The sequence below is a fragment of the Monodon monoceros genome, unplaced genomic scaffold (genome assembly GCF_005190385.1).
Source record: "Monodon monoceros isolate NGI ecotype Baffin Bay Population unplaced genomic scaffold, NGI_Narwhal_1 Super_Scaffold_11, whole genome shotgun sequence".
Lineage (NCBI taxonomy): Eukaryota > Metazoa > Chordata > Mammalia > Artiodactyla > Monodontidae > Monodon > Monodon monoceros.
Window position 1 is genome coordinate 24,098,176 of NW_021703767.1, and position 18,203 is coordinate 24,116,378.

At 33.4% G+C, this 18,203-nt stretch overlaps 1 pseudogene; it reads left to right on the forward strand.

Annotated features, from left to right (window-relative positions):
- LOC114890227 overlaps window positions 1–18,203 on the forward strand; it is an 80,981-nt pseudogene that overhangs the window by 616 nt on the left and 62,162 nt on the right.

The following is an 18,203-nucleotide window of genomic DNA, read 5'->3' on the forward strand; positions in this document are numbered from 1 at the left end:
AGGTTGCTAAGACCTACAGTAAGAATGAATCTTCTATCCATGAAATTGTAAAAACAGAAAAGTAAATCTGTACTAGTTTTGCTGTCACACCTCAAACTGCAAAGGTATGGCCACAGTGCATAAGTACGTAGTTAAGATGGAAAAGGAATTAAATTTGTACAATAAGATATTCTGAGAAAGGCAGAGAGACAGAGTGGAAAGAGAGAGCACAATCACATTCACATAACTTTCATTACAGTATACTGTTATAATTGTTTTATTTTAATATTAGTTACCATTGTTAATCTCTTACTGTGCCTAATTTATAAATTAATTTTTTTCATGGGAATGTGTGTATAGGAGAAAACATATAATTTATAGGGTACAGTACTTTTTATTTCCCTTAGGAATTGGCATTTTTTAACATTATAAGCATGTATAAATATTAATTTTAAATGGATCTGGTAAGACATAAAACTGTAAAGCTCCTAAAAAAACTTAGGGAAAACTTGCCTTGACACAGTTCCTGACAATGGAAACAGTAAAAGGATTTTGCAGATGTCATTAAAGTCCCAAATTTGTTGACTCTGAGTTCATCAAAAGGAGATTATAGTGGATAAGCCTGATTTAAAACAGGTTAAAATTCTTGAAGAAAGGACTGGGAACCTCACTGAGGTGGGAGACTCTCCAACTGACACTGAAGAAGACAGCTGCTGTAAGTTCTTCATCGACAAGGAAATGGCTTTGGCCAACAACCCAAGGAAGCTTGAAAGCTAACCTTTACCCAGTAGAACCTCTGAGGAGAATGTACCTCTGCAGACACCTTGACTGCAGCCTTTGGATGCCATGGCAGAGGACCCAGGTGAGCTGTACCCAGATTCTTGACCAATGGAAAGTGAGATAAAAATACGAGACATTTTAACCCAGTAAATTTTTGGTAATTTGTTATGCAGCAATAGAAAACTAATACAATTACCCAAGAGTGCAGGAGTGCTTTAAGAATAATAGAAAACCCTAATAAATAAATGCCTTTTACAAACCAAATCAAAAAGTGAAAAATTTTCCCTCTGAAAACATAGGTGTTTCATGTATTATTAAAGTATAATTTTAGAAAAAATATCTGAAATAGTGATAATCCCACATATACAAATTTGGACAAAGAGTAAAAATTAAAAGCTGTTAAACTCATTACCTAGTATAATTTGCCCTAGGAATGCAAGAATGGATTGCTATTTTTTAAAAAATTATCACTGTAAATCACATTAACCAATTAAAGAAAAAAAGAAAAACTCTCAGTAGATCCTAAAAATATATCTAATAAAAATAACAATTATGATAAATCCTAGCAACTTGATAAACTGCTCTGCCAAGAATCAAAGCAATATCATACTTGAGAGGGAAGAACATAGTCATTTTCTTTACTGTAAGCAAAATGCCAGCTTGCTCACTTATATAGCTCATAATCAGTAGGGTACTGGAAGTCCTAGCCAAAGAAATATAACCAAAAAGTTGAGGGAAAAAAGTGGAAAATGAAAAAAAAAATAACTTTCTTAAAAATCACATAATGATGCTAAAAATCTAAGAAAATAAATATTAACTCCTCCATAGCTAAGATGTACTTAGCAGAGTAACTGTATCAAAATATGAAAATAATAGCATTCAAACAAATCAGCAATAACAAAGAATTAATATATACAAAAAAACAAGAAAAAGTATCATTGAACCTGACAAGCAAATCAATATATTATATGAAGCTACAAAAAGTTTTCACAAGTTAATGGAGAAATTTGCTAAATCTAATTGCATATAAAATTTTGACTCAAAATTTTAAAGTCTCTGTGATGTCAAAAGCATAATGAGTAATCTAAAACTGTTAAAAAGAACTGGGAAAGATATTCACATATAGGACAAAAAATGCTAATTTAAATACAAAATTAAAAAAACAATAACTATGTAACCCCCTGCCCCCAAAAGACAAACATGCCAGTAAGACAAAAAACAACAAAAAGCCAATATCAAAAACGATAATCAACATAAGAGGAAACCAAAGGCTAATGAACATACTAATTTATCTATAACCCTGAAAATATTTTATTCTATTAAGTTAGTAAATATTAGATACTCTCAAAATCCCATGCATTGGCCAGGATGTGGGAAAACAGAAAAGAAGTAATAATAAACTGCTGGTGGGATTGTAAATTTTCTATTTATTTAAGAGACCATTTCTTTACTATATGGTAAGATTTAGTGTTCATTCTCTACACTCATCAAGAGTGTCATAAGGAAACAAAGATCCCATGTATCATTGCTTGAAAAGGCAAGTTTGGAAGAATTCTTGTTAGAAATGGAGAAGGATGGATAGGAAATATACATAAATGATAATCCCATAATCTGTGTGTACACTATTCTACCTTTATACTTTTCTGGATAATTTATGTATTTCATAATATACTTAAAAGTAAATAATAATAGTGAACATCTTGTAATGAATTTAAGAAGCCATATACATACGTAATAATCTGAAAAATATATCTACAAATGAAAAGCTGAATGGCTTCATGAAACCTCAAGTCCCCAGATTCTCAGATAAAGAAATGAAACACAAATTTCCTTCAAAAAACAAAGTAACATTCAAGCTAGAGATAATAGGAAGTGTTTGCTATCAGAGTACAGCAACTGATATGTGAGAATACCATCAGAACACAAAGAAAATATGTTAGATTTGGTCGGGAAGACTAAAGGAGGTAAAGCTCAAGCTGAATTTTAAAAGACAATAATAAGATCACATCACTCAAGACCAGTGATTGGAATGAGAACAAAGCTCTAAATGACACCTGTAGGAAAACCTAATTTTAAGGAGTACAAGAACAGAAGCAGACACTTCAAAGAATACAAAAGTACACACTAATTTATCCTGTGCCTGGCCATGTACTAGGCCTTTCACACGTATTTTTTTCCTACAAAATTATTATAAATAGATATTATCTCATGTCAAGATAAAGAAATTAAGCTTAGAGAATTTAAAATGGTAAAATAAGTTACTCTTGATAGACACAAATAAGACTTTCCTGATTTTAAAATTCCTCTCTAATAACTAAACTTGACAAGCATTATAAAAGTGTGGCTTCACAAAAGGCAATGAAGAAAGACTCTCAAAAGAATTATAGATACAACAGAGGAGTGAAGTGAAAATTATACAATTTGAGGGAGTGACCAATGGCATATACAGTGTCATAGAAGGAGGATGGAGGAAATCAGTATGCGTTCAGTTGTAAAATGACAGAGAAGTGAGGAACAAGGGATAATAAGTGTGCTATTTTGAGTGACTCCACTATGAAAGAAAGAAAATGAGAGAATGCTTATTAAAAATAATTATATGGATTTTTCATCTGAGAACATGTTACAGGTATGTAACAAATGATATTGTGATCTGTCGTTATCATACTGGAGGTCACAACCAGTGTAATAAGGAAAGACATTTTTTAAAAATGTGGTATAAAAATTGGAGACTTGGATGGTAATAAATAAAAGTGTATTTCTTTTACAAATAACAAATAAAAGTGTATTTCTTTTACAACTAATATATATATGAACTACAATTAGACAAATCAAAATAACAGAATTTAGCAATGCAATTTATAAAAACCAAGTTCTAAATATGAGGAAAAGCAATCAGGAAATAAAAGATAACATTTCTGAGAGCATAAGAAAGATGCACAGCAATAAATCTAGCAGAAGAGGAACATTAGCCCTCCCCTAAGAACAACAAAAATAGAGATATTCCAGGTTCAAGGTTTGGAAAAAACAATACTGTGGACATGTAAATTCTCTCCCAATTAATATACTGACTCAAAGCAACCCCAATAAAAATCCCCACAGGTGTCTTAGCAAAACTTGGTTAGCTGTTTCCAAAATTACATGAAAAATAAAAGTCAAGAAGAGCTTAGGCAATCTTGCAAAAGTATTAAAACATTAAAACAATCTGAGGAACTTTTGTTCTCAGATATACAGATGAATTATAAATATATAACAAATATGACAGAATACAATTGTAAACAAGCAGGACCCTATGGGGCCCTCCCAGGACAGATCCCACCCCCCAACCCATGTCCTCCACCTGCCTCTTATTTGTAGAAAAACTTTAGCCCCCAGGCATTCCTCAAGTTCCAAAGAATAAATTTAATTGGAGAAGTGAGAAAATGCAGAAGCAAAGGAAAACAGTCAAGCAAGACAAAATAATAATAGTTTAGCCACTATACAAAGTCAAGGGCCTTTAGTTCCTTCTCAAGGGCTATAGATAATATTCTGAGCAATAGCCTTTGAGCTGTTTTACAGATACTGAAACCCCCACCAGGTGGAAGAAGTTAACTGTATTCTGACCACAAGCACAAAGACCCCAGACTGGTTGGAACCAGAAGGTTGATGATGTTGGTTCCTGACTACCTCACCACCAACCAATCAGAAAAATGTCCACAAGTTGATCATGCGCCCCACAACCCCCTCCCTCACCCTGGTTAAAAACCTTTCCCTGAAAGCCATCAGGGAGTTCTGGTCTTTTAAGCATTAGCTGCCTCCACTCCTTGATTGGCACCCTGTAATAAATGCTGCACTTTCCTTCAGCACAACCCAGTGTCAGTAGACTGGCTTTATTGTGTGCAGGCATGAGAACCAAATTTTGTTCTGTAACACAATTAGCTCAGAAACAGACAAGAAGAATCCAATAAAGTGCCCAGAAATCTGACATTAAAAATTTGATATACAGTGAAATGGGGAAGAATTTGGCTTTGGTAGTGTAGTGGGTCCATTGGATACCCATTTGCAAAACTATGAATCTGGAGGTGGCAGCACTGCAGTGGTGCTTTGGACTTGGTCCCAGCACTGTGTGGCTCTCCAGCTGGGGCCCTGTTCCAAGCCCTACCACTGACAGCCTGAGCACAGTGGCAATGGAGTGAGATGAGCAAAGAGAGCAATACAGCAATAAGAGAGCTCCAAAAACAGCAACCCAGAGACTGAAACAGGACTATCTTCCAATTTAGAAAGACTGGTACCTTACATGTGTGCTGAGCTCCTCCTTTCCAATATTCTTGAATGGCACTACAGTTCAGCTGCATCCATAAGGTTATGCACGGCAGATTCAAACAACTACAAATGAAAAATACTGGGGAAAATATTCCAGAGAATTCCAAAAAGCAGAACTTGAATTTGTCACCATGGGGGCAACTATTTATATAGTATTTACATTGTATTTACAACTAGTTACAAAGTATTTATATCGTTATTAGGTATTATAAATAATCTAGGGATGACTTGAAGTATAGGGGAGGGTGTTGATAGGTTATATGCAAACATTACCCCATTTTAAATAAGGAACTTGAGCATCCTCTGATTCTGTGGGGTTTTGGAACCAATCCTTGGCAGATACCAAAGGAGTACTGTATATGCGCCAAAGTCCTGAGATGACTCCTTGTGAAAGTAGTTATTATCATGGACAACTAATTTTTTTCCAGAGAATTTTCTTCTAAACCTCCTAGTATTTATACAACTCCCAATGGAAAGTTCAAGTGCAATACAAAGCTGAGTCTTTTCATCATGGATTTCCCCACAGACAACCTAGCCTAGTCCATCTCCACCATCCTGCCTGGGCAGTACAGAAACATAGGACTTCAGCAAAAGACAACCAGCAGCACAAAGTTTAATGTTTAACTAAAAGACAACGTCTTTTTTGAATTACTGCTGAAGTCATATAGGAAATTAAAAACATATAGCACAAGACGAACTCAGCAGCAGACCCCAGACTTTCCCCTTCCAAGACACAGTTCCAGAGAGGGACACACACCATGGCCAGAAGGTGCTTCAGCTCTTCCATGTGGTTGGGTGGGCCTAACCTTGCTGGGCTAAAGCAGGCCAATCTGCACCAAGGTCCTGGAAGGCGCCCTGGTGACCTTGTTTGTTATTGTTGAGTTTGCAGCCTTGCCTACGCTGTCAAGTAAGTTAATTACATGCTGAGAAGGGACAGCGCAGGAGGAGCCCAGATGTGGCAGAGGTAGTTGGCGATGCTGGGTCCCAGCTTGACACAGGCTGGCGGCACGCACTATCCAGTGCAAGGCAGACCCACCACACTCCTGGGGTTAGCTTATTAAAAACCTTAAGCAACAACAGCGACAAAAACAAAGTGTGAAGTTTGAATTTGAAGGAGATGTGAGATTCTCAGCCCTTGGGTGTACATTATCAGGTGTAAATGATGAGCAGTCCTCGTGCTTTGGTTTTATACCTTATCTCCTGTCTTATCTTTTGACCTGTTTTAGTAAATCTGTTTCATTTTATTAGATTTAGTCACTTAAAAATATAAAACTTGGGGCTTCCCTGGTGGTCCAGTGGTTGGGAATTCACCTTCCAATTCAGGGGGTGCAATGGTCCACATCAAAAATATCTTTAAAAAAATATAAAACTTGGTACCTATCAAAATATCAGATATAAACATTTCTAAGTATTAAATGAAAGAAACATTGGTTAAAGTACCTAGCAAACTAAAGGCACCTAATAGTGTTTGTTGCTTCTCAAACTGAATGACTTTACCAAAGTAAAGTAACAAATGCACCTGTATGTAACTATTTTATAACAAACAAGTGTAAGTTATTTCACAGATCCTTTTAAATACTTCATCCTTAAGAGAAAGTTTGGGACTTCCCTGGTGGTTCAGTGGTTAAGACTCTGTGCTTCCAATGCAGGGGGCACGGGTTCAACCCCTGGTCAGGGAAATAAAATCCCACATGCCCTGCAGCGTGGCCAAAAAAAAAAAGTTCATTAACCATTAGCAAAATATTGCTTTCAAAATATTTTAAGGCACTGAAATAGATGCATACATGCCAAATTTTCAATATAGTAAAATGTAATGAAAAGTATTCTGAATTAGAGAAGTATATAAAATAAATAAGATCACTTTTATAACCTGGATAATGTATACCTAATTACTCACTGCATTCACAAAATCTATTCTAGGTGCATTGTAGGCTTAAAGATATAACATATTATCTAGAAGAATATATATCTTGATATCTAAGATCTTCATGATATTGAGGTAAGGAAATATGCATTATATGGACTAAAAAAGATAATTTGATGTACATTAATCTAACCAACTTTTATTCATCAAAAGATATTAAGAGAATGAATAGGCAAGTTATAGACTAACTTACAGTTCATATTACTGACAACTAAAACCCAGAGTATATATTGTACTCTTTCAAATCAATGAGACAGTGTATTAATTTGCTAGGGCTGCTGAAACAAAGTACCATAAACTGATGGTCTAAATAACAGAAAAATGTCACCTCAGTTCTGGAGGCTAGAAATCCTAGATCTAGGTGTCAGTAGGGCTGCATCTTCCTAAGGGCTGTGAGGGAGAATTCTGTTCCATATCATTCTCCTAGCTTCTAATGCTTTGCTGTCAATCTTCATCTTCACATGGAAATTTTCCCTTGTATGTATGTCTAAATTTCCCCCTTTTTATAAGGACAGCAGGCATATTAGATTAAGGTCCACCCTAAACCAGTAGGACCTCATCTCACCTAATTACATCTGCAAGAATCGTATTTCCAAACAAGGACACATTCTGAGGTACTAGGAGTTAGGTCTTCAACATATGAATTTCTGCAGGACACAATTCAAAGCAAAACAGACAACCCAATAGATCAAAACATGTAAAACATGTAAACACTGGAAGAGATTCTTATGAGTCAGCTAATAAATGTGAAAAAGTACTCAACTATTTAGTCAGCAGAAACCTGCAAAATAAAATTAAATTTCAGTATACCACCACTAAAATGGATGAAATGGAAAAGACTGATAATATTGACATCAGATTGGAAGTCTTATATGCTGATAATGGTAGTTTAAGTCAGTCCAACTGGTTTGGAAAACTCTTTGGCATCCTCTACTAGAACTAATTATTCGACAATTCCATTCCCCAGCATGTGCTGTAGCAGCACTGCTTGAAATAGATAAAAACTTTAAAAAGCCCATTAAGTGTGATTGTATGTATTTATATATGTATACATATTTGCATATTTATATATGTATATATATGTTTTTGTAGATTTATATAAAGTATATCATAATAAGGAGATAAAATAAATATTGTTTGGATGCATCTCACAAAGAAGTTTGAGTAAAAGATGCCAGACACAAAAGAATATATATAGTAAAATTCCATTTGTACAACATACAAAAACAGACCAAACTATTTATGGTGTTAAACATCAGAGAGATTATTATCTTGGTGGAGAATTGTTAGTGATTGGGAGGGAGGCTGGGAGTGGCTTCTGGGAGCTCATGATGTGTTATTTCATGAACTAACTGCTGGTTATATAGAGAATTCATTTTATAAAAATCCATCCACCTGTATATTTATGATTTTTGTTCAGTTTCTGTATTAATGTTATATTTCAATAAGAATTACTTAAAATAATGGAAAGTTACTATCTACTGTAATATCCAAAATCACTTACAAAAGAATCACAGGATAAATGACATATTTCTATATATTCGGTTGAAGAATAAATCTGTTTAAAATGAATGAATTTGTTTTTAATAAAAAGATGAACAAACATGTAAAACAATATATGACATTTCTTTTTAAATAATTTTTGTGCTTTAGTTGCAAGAAACAATGGAATAAAAAACATACAATTTCACACATGAGTTCTTCAAATTTTTTCACTCCTTTATCTTGTATCATTTTTTAATGAATTCACTTTTTGGCTACAAAGAAACAATGCTTTTAAATATTGGGAAACTAACATACATTCATTTACTAAAGTATGTTTTTCATCTCAGTGCATGTACTCTCTATATATATCCACTGAAAACTTCCCTGTGGTTCTTAGATTATGGGAAATATGCTTAGGTTTCAAATACAATTTCTGGACTCATTGATGAGATTTTGTTGTCTATTTTTTTTAATTTTTAAACTTTTTTACCTTTCAACCCCCTATTGTATCTTTAACATGTTTTATTTGAAAGTTGTTTAAGCCATTTCTGTTGTTCCCACTATTTGGGACAACAGAAAGTATACTCAGATCTGTTTGTACATTAGGATATTTATACTTAGATTCAGTTTTGGGTAAAAAAAATCACATAACTATGAATATTTAAATAAACTTAAAGACAGGAATCAAAAATACCTGTAAAAATGTAAATGCCTTTGCTTTATCCATCACCAATGACTAATACTAATTTTCATATTTTGATGATAAGCCTAGTTGTAATTTTAAAAGTTTTCTTAACATAATACTACAGAAATAAATATAAAAAATTCAGAGTTGGCATTTAGATGAAAACATTATTCATTTGAACTTAAGAGTTTTATTTTAATTTCAGTAAAATATAATAGTGTATATATATTGTTTTATTCTTGTGGTTAAAATCTCTCTTAGTATTATACTTTTTCCTAAAGTGAGTTATATAAAACATTTTTTAGTGAAGAAAGAAAATTAGGTAGCCAGAGCCCTCATTTTATTGTTGTATTTTAGAGTTTAGGTTAAACATTGAACTAAAATATTATATAAATATATATGGAATATATATATATATACACATACATTTGTGCTATATATCATCTGTATATAGAAATATATATTATATATATTGTATATGTGTCTATATTCAAAATAGGATGCATAAAGCACCATAGCTTACTTATCCTTGTGAAGCTGACACAATTTTGTCATGTTTCCAAAGACTTCTAAATCTTTGGGAAAAGGAAGAACAAAGACAATTAACTCAAAATATAGCTGGCATTTTTAACTCTTCCACTCCTCATAACTACACATCTGTAGCTTAACCTGACTTAATTTGATAACTATAGTTTTATTTTTTTTAACCATCTATTCCATTTTTTTAATTCTTTGCTGGAAACCTGATAAAATGGGTTATTTCTTGCGGCAAGGGTGACCGAAAATCATGTTTTTCTGAATTATCTAGGTCTAATTCATTACTGCCTTAATAGAAGTAATTTTCCATTGGCCAAGTCTACTGAGCAAAGGAATATTAAGAATTCTAGTGGATTTCTACTTGTCCTCTTTGCTCCCATTTTGTAACCTCCTCAGGAGCTTCCCTTGTGTAATCTGAAACCTGCCCTGTACATGAAAGGCAGGGAGAGACCTAAGAAAGAGGCAGCCCACTCTAGATTGGTAGGTGGCAGCTTTAAGAAGCAAAGGAACTTTCAAGGCTTGTCTTGGGCAGCTGCAAGACCAGTAACTTTTGCACCTGCCTACCAAATCTTAAAAGTTTATACAGACGCTTTAATTGGGTTCAATCACGTACACAGTCCAGATGGTCTCAACACCATATTACCATTATTTCAAAGCTGTGTCCTTGGGTAGCTTCCAGCTTGGGGAAGACAAGCAGAGCACACACTAAAAGGTGGGGCATGGGGATGGTGGTATGAACAGCCTCCAAATGCTCTGGTCCAGCTTGCAGGTCAAACTGAAGGTCGTGTCTTTTTGATGACCTTTCTCAACAAGCAGCATCCCAGTTCATGCTTGGTAATCAGAATTATTCACCTTGGCTAGTAAGTACAATGACCCCTTTTTCTGCCTGTTGGTTCAGTGGTATGAGATTTCAAAAATGTTAGTGAGTGAGTGAGGAGTCAGCATCAGTTTCTAAACCACTGGAGATATGAAACTTTTCCTAAGGGAAATAGTTGTTCATTGAGCACAAAAACATCCAAATACTCCAATCAATTTGATTCAGGATTTGGAAGAAAAATATCTTAAGTAGATAATTAGTTGTAACAGTGAAAGGGACCACATCTCTGTCTTCTGCCTGGTTCTTGGACCCATGTTGTTTCGCTAAGGAGTAGATGTTATCACATCTAACCTATTAGGCATGGGTCCTATTACTAAGTCTTTAGTGTATTCCATTATTCTATTAAACCTGCTTCTTCTAACTGTGTATTCAAACTAATGAATCCGGTACATGTTGACCTCATTGTTGTACTCACTTTCCCATAACTAAGCAGAGATATTCTATGGGATTACATGTTGATGGATAAAGCTCTTTGTAAGATCATGAATGATGATGATGGCCGAAGCACTGCAGACAGGAAGGGGATTTAATATTCAGAATATATCTAAACCCATGAGAACAAACCTGTACTCCCTTCATGATAAAACAGTCCAATATATTCAGCTTTCTTGCAGGTGGCTGGCTATTACCCCTGAGGAAAGATCCTCTATCGTGGCTGCATGTTAGTAGTTTAGGCACTTATTAGTGATGGTAAACAGATCATTTATGGCGAGGAGAAATCCATGTTTTAGTGCTAATGAACTGCCTCTGTCTTTACCACCATGGTCAGTTTGTACATGGACCCACAGTGTAAAAATTAGAGCACCTACGGAAAAGGGCACACAGATGTCCACAGATTACTCATAAATAACCACTATAAAATTTCTATTCTCCCTGAGTCTTTGGATTTCTTCTTCAATACTCCAGAAATATTTTATAGTATCTTTCTCATTGACTAAAGGTCATATTGGAGTTCAGGATGTAATTAACCAACTTAGTTCACACAATTACCTGCTGCTTAAACCCATCCCTAATACTGATTTGGTGTATCCACATCAATACATTTGGCCTGCCTAGTCTCATATTTTGTCCTCTTTGGTCAAACATCTCTTAGCCCACCCCCATATATGTTCCCGTAACTCCTGCTGGTACAAATTGGAAAGGCCATGTTATTCTTTTAGTGTGTAGTCTACTTTGTCCCAGACTACTTCTTGTACTTTTCCATTTGGGCTATGCTGGGGTTCCAATTCTTAAAGGTCTTAAAGGCCGACGGCAGAATGAATAGTTATAGTTGTGAATTTTGAGTAGACTAAGCAACTCCTCATGAAGAAACTCTCTCTTGTGAAGTCACTGGAAGGATTTTATGAAGAAAAAGTCAATTTCCTCAGACAGAGAAGGGTAAACTATTTCTAAGACAAGAAACACTGAGTTATTTTGGAGATCAAAATTATCACCTTCATCTGTGTCTGCCCAAATGTTTTTATCCAGTATCTCAGTATTCTACTCTTTCTCCTATTTATTTATATTCAAATGTGAGTTTAATGGACTATCAATTCTGCATCCCTGAAAATAAGTCTCTTGGTTTGGTTCATAGCTGCAATTAACAAGTTTTCTGATTTTTCATATGTGTTTTAAATTTTGTATTCAAGACCTTTATACTGATTCTCTTCCACTCCCTTTAGGAAAGTTAAAATAAGCTAGACCATGTAGAATGTTTATAACTGCCACAACTACTGCTTCTTTTAACTCCTTGCCTCCACCTACACTCCATTCCATGCCGATAGTAGTGATGTTTTTTGTATCAATGCTGCCACTACCAGTGTTCCATTTACTCCTGGCATAGAGGTTATCCATGTGCGCTAGACAAGTATCTGATAAGAAACAGGCAGTGTACTCAGGAGTAATTTAAAATACCTTAATGAAGAGATGGTTTATAAAAGTATAAGCAGGAATGGTGAAGTACCCTGAGGCTATCTACAGAGAAGCGCCATTAATAGAAATACCCTGTATCCACTATCCAGTATCTGCCATGATCGTTTCATCTAAGATTCTAATTGTTAACATTTTTTTATAAATTAGAAACAGAAATTACTATTATATTTGTTAGATATATTATAGTAAACTATAACAAAGATTGTGTACTCCAAGTGTGTAGCAGCTAAAGTTAGGTTTTTTCCTCAGTTGCATATATCTAAAATATGTGACTTCAACAAGACAGAGTTATTTTTCCCTCATAATAGGCAAGACCTAGACAGCCTAGTGGTGATAACATGTCTAAGTCCAGAAGCCTTTAGAGACTGAGGTTCCTTTGTGCTCAACAATTCATCCCTCATTAAAGATGCTGTCCACAGCTCCAGGCAATAGGAAGAAAAGAAAATAAAGTCTTCATTTGAACTGTCTTTCATGGAGTGTTCTTAGAAATTTCCTTGTGACACTTTCTATCACTTCTAATTTGCTAGAACTTACTCACAGGCGAGATCTCATGAAGACAGACTGAATACTATGTATTTCTAATCGTTGGTGGTTATATTTACAGCTAAAGAGTTTTCTTACCATATAAAGGGGAACACCTTTATTGGAGTTCACTTAGTTGTCTCTGACTCACAACAACACTGACAAATTCTAGCCTAAGGCAACATAAACATAAGTAGGAAGAGATCTAGATAAATATTTTTGAGTTTTATATTTGACTCAGCCAAGCCATTGAAATATCATTCAGGAAATATCAGAATAGGGAAAATAATTTTCATACAAATAGTCTATTATAAATATACTCATACTTGAAAGAGAGCCTTAGAGTCATTGCTTATAAAAATTGTAAAAAATAAAATGCTTGAATTGCCATTAATATACTTCTTTTCTTGAAACCATCATTATATTTTTCATAATAAGATAATTTTCTAATTCACTAACATTCTACATTTTGTGCAAGTAAAAATCTAACTTTGCCTATGGAACTTAATACTTAATATTGGTTACATATATAAAATTTGGTGAGTTTAAATTATTTCTAAATGATTTAATATTACAACATCATTTTGACCACTCAAGGGTATAATTTATCTATTGTGAATAATAAGAAGAATTAAAATGAAATCAATAATGTCATCATGATTTAATAAAACAAATAGTATATAATGGAAAAAGTCTTTACAGTAGGATTCAAAATATTAAAAAATCTTCAATATCATTAACAACATCGTTACACATGTCCTTAATTATTCTAACATTAGATAATAAAATTCTGCATTCTGGTGTTTTTCTGCTTCTATTTCTTCTTTTACTCACTAATGTTTTCCAAATGAATGTTATTTCCCAGATTAAAAAAAAACAAAACATTAAAAATTGTCACGTGATAAAACTTAGGGTTTCCCTTTTTTTCCCCCATAGAGCTATCTCTCCAACATTGGGTTGATTTCTTTTCAGGGAAATAAATAAATAAACAAACAAATAAATAAATAAATACTACGAAGGGCAATATTTAAGGAATTAAGAAGGTTCTGTAATCCACACATCATAAAACCATTAACTATAAGTAATACTGTAAAAATGAACCAAAAAAGAAAAGTGGCTATTTCTTAATGAAAACTATGAAATTTGTTTGTTTGTAAAAATTTTTTTTTGCATAAAGCAATTAGGAAACTTCATTTACCAATTAAATAATATGTTATTCAAGTGTGATTTGTTTCAGGTAAATTATCAAGATAAAATTTGAAAAATAAACAAGTAAAGCAGAAATAAGAAATAAAAACAACCAGGAAATAAAAGGCATTTGCTCAAGAATTAAACTAGAAGTCATCACAATATACAAAAAAAAACCCAAACAGTTATATCAGACAAAATAAAAAGGCCATATAATTTTTACTGAAATATGCATCAGATACCATTGAAATATGTAAATCTCTAATAATTCACCTTTGAAGTAGTTTAGAAAGGATGGATCTATCAAGCTATAAAGAATTTGAATTACAACACATTTTATAATGTGTGTCTACTCATTGAAAAGTTTACAAAACGGAAAGTATTAGGAAGAATTTACTCTAAAAAACTGGAGACTTGATCTTAGGCAAGAATCAAACATTTGCTTAGGTGTGATTCAAAAAGCTAATTAAATATAAATCTTTTTTATCTTTAAAATAAAATAAACTCATTCCTGTATAATTTTTTCATATTTTGACTGAGGGATAGATCACAATGATCTCTGAGTTTTCATATTTGAAAATGGTCTTGCTCTCCTGATATTATCCTTTATGTTAACTTCTTCAAGAGTAATAGTCTGAGTAATTAAACAATACACACATTAAAAATCACCTCATTAGTATACACTGTAATGATTCCAGTCGATAAAAATTGGTAAGTCCACATGAAAATATTCATAATTTGTGGTTAGGTGGCCTTGTATACGTTATTCACTGATTCCTACATTCATCCTTTTATTTGCTCTCTTATTTCTTAATTCTTAAAATTCTTAACTCATTCCATGCCACACTCAGTTATCTTATAAACTTCTTAAGCGTCTATTCTTTATTTAGCCCTATATGCACAGGTATTAGATATTTTGCTTATGTGCATTTTATTCAGGAAAAAAACCCTGACCATTGAAGGGGATGACAATCAATTCCACCTAAGTCCACAAAAAAGAATTGGACTCAATATTAATTTTGGAAGCTGTTGGTTTGAGACATGATAACCACTACAGAAAATGCAGGAAAGTAACATATAAATGAATATGAATAAGCAACAATGCTGAATGAATAGACTATAAAAATAGACACATTTTTCACCAGCATTTTTATGGAAATACTGTCTTGTGTTTGAATATATTTGATATGGAGAGAATATAGAGCAAATAATTTACCTAGAAATTGCAAATAAAAATAAAATAAACAATAAAACATTTACATAAAATGTTTTTACATATTGAAATATTACTCTAAAATAAAAACAACTTTTTGAAAAGTTTAACTCTGTTTTCAGAAATGGTTTTAGATAGACTTGCAAGTAGTGAATTCAAGAAAACTTAGACAAGGTACGTAACTGCAGATTACTAAATTTAACTGGAAAATCAAATTTCTTAATGTTGAATTTAAATGTGATAATAATATCTTACTTAATAGTCATTACATTAACTTTGTAGAATTTTAAGACATTAAGTTCCTCTTTCCAAATTCCTCTTTCACTCTACTTTTATTAAGTTCTATTCCAGCAGCCACTTTTGATAACTGTTTTGATGATTTGTACTCTTTCTCTATAAAAACTGAGCCATCATTTAGCAGTAGATATCTGTGATAAAATGTCATTTTCATTCAATTGCTAGTTTCCTCCTTCACTTTGAGGTTGAAACCACTTTCCTGGGAGACATTCTTAATTCAACTCTGTCTACAGAAGTCCTCTGCATTATTCCTTTTTCACTTCTAGCACAAAACACCATTTCCCCTATATTGCTTTTTTAATACTTATTATCATTGGCTACTATCAGCAAGAAATACAAACTCTTCAGCACTGTTCGGTTTTCAGGTGGTACACTGACACAATATATTTTAAATACACTATTAATTTTAAAAGAAATATATTCAATTGAATGAAACCAAGTATATTGTATTTTTTGCTCTTTAATGCCTTAACATCTTTATTTTCTCCTTAAAGAATTAATGTGATGAACTGCAGACCTTTTCAGTTTATCATGTTCAAAAGATATGTTTTAGCCCCATTTCATATTCTAACCACAACTTTACACAAGGATTTGTAAGGAGAGTATCTGGGGCAAAGTTGTCCTTATCGTCACAATGAGTTGAATTATGTCCTTCAAAAATTCAGATGTTGAAGTCCTATACCCCAGGATGGGAACTTATTTAGGAATTGGGTTGCTGCAGATATGGTTAGCTAAGCAAAGATGAGGTCATACAGGATTAGGATGGGACTTTAATCCAGTATACATGGTGTGTTTATAAAAAGGGGACATTAGGCTTCACACAATGCCATGTGGAGATGAAGGCAGAGACTGGTCTGATGTAGCAGAAGCCAAGGAATACCAAAGACTGTCAGAAAACCACCAGAAGCTAAGAGAGAGGCATGGAACAAAATTTTTAAAACAGTCCTCAGAAGGAAACAATCCTGCCAACACCTTAATCTGAGATTTCTAGCCTCCAAAATAGTGAGAACATAAATTTTGGCTACGTCACCCATTGTGTGCTACTTTGTCATGGCAGCCCTAACAAAGTGAAACAATTGCTAGGCCTTAAAATCACATGAAAATACTATCTTTTTATTTAGTCACTTATATAAATGTCACTTTAAAAGATTAGAATTTAATCAACTAACATTATAATTTTTACTTTGACAGTGTGTTGGTTTATTAAACATCTGTCCCAAATGCTCATTTTCAATATTGTAGATCATTCTGTATAAATATAACATGTAGCAAAACAGTTAAACAAAGAAGTTTTATTTATTTTTCTAGTACAGCCACCCTACATGCCAGGACTTTATCTGACTAAAAATGTTCCCCCTAAATTAAGCAGTTATTGTCTTAAAGTCTATTTAAAATCTATTAATTTATATATTTCTTCTCAATAAAGAAATGGTCAATATAAACAGAGTCTAAACACAGACTTTACATTCTCCTCAAAAATTAACTCAAAATGGATCACAGACATAACTGTATAACACAAAACTATACAACTCTTAGAAAATAACACACAGAAGAAAATACAAACAATCTTGAGCATGATGATAACTTTTTTAGTTACAACCTCAAAGGCATTATCCATGAATGAAAGAATTGATAGGTTGGACTTTGTTAAAATGAAAGTGTTTTGCTCTGTGAAAGACAAAGAGAATGAGAAGACAAACCATATACTACAAGAAAATACATTCAAAAGACATGTGGTAGGGTTTCCCTGGTGGCGCACTGGTTGAGAGTCCTCCTGCTGATACAGGGGATACGGGTTCGTGCCCCGGTCAGGGAAGATCCCACATGCCGCAGAGCAGCTAGGCCTGTGAGCCATGGCCGCTGAGCCTGCACGTCTGGAGCCTGTGCTCCGCAACGGGAGAGGCCACAACAGTGAGAGGCCCAAGTACCGCAAAAAAAAAAAAAAAAAAAGAAGTGAGGACCAATACACGAATGGTTTATTTAACATTTGTAAATTTCTGTTTAGATAATAAAATGGAAAATTTAAAATAAGACAGTCAGAATGAGTCTTAACATTAAATAACTGTAAATGAAAAATCCTGAGATATATTTAAGAAAAATTTATGTCTACTTTGTAAATTATCCTCTTTTTTATCAACAAACTATTTAAAAAGTACAGTTTGCAATAACTGAATAATTTTCGAAAAAGTTACACATACACTACGTATCCACCACTGTTCTGTAAAACAGTAGTTTTACATCAGAGAACAAAACAGAAATTCTCAAAGTCACAGAGCTTACATTACTGTAAGAGAACATAAAATAATAATAAACATAATGATTGACTAAATTTTAGAGCATTCTGGAAGGTGATAGGTCTTATGTCTATGAGGTTCTTAGATCTTCATTTCCCAGCATTTTATGTCTAGAGATGGCTGAATGTACAACTGTATTTCAATGGACAATGTGTACATTCCTTTCCTCAATTGGAAGTTCTTATTCTAATGGACTATTTCAAATTATAAGA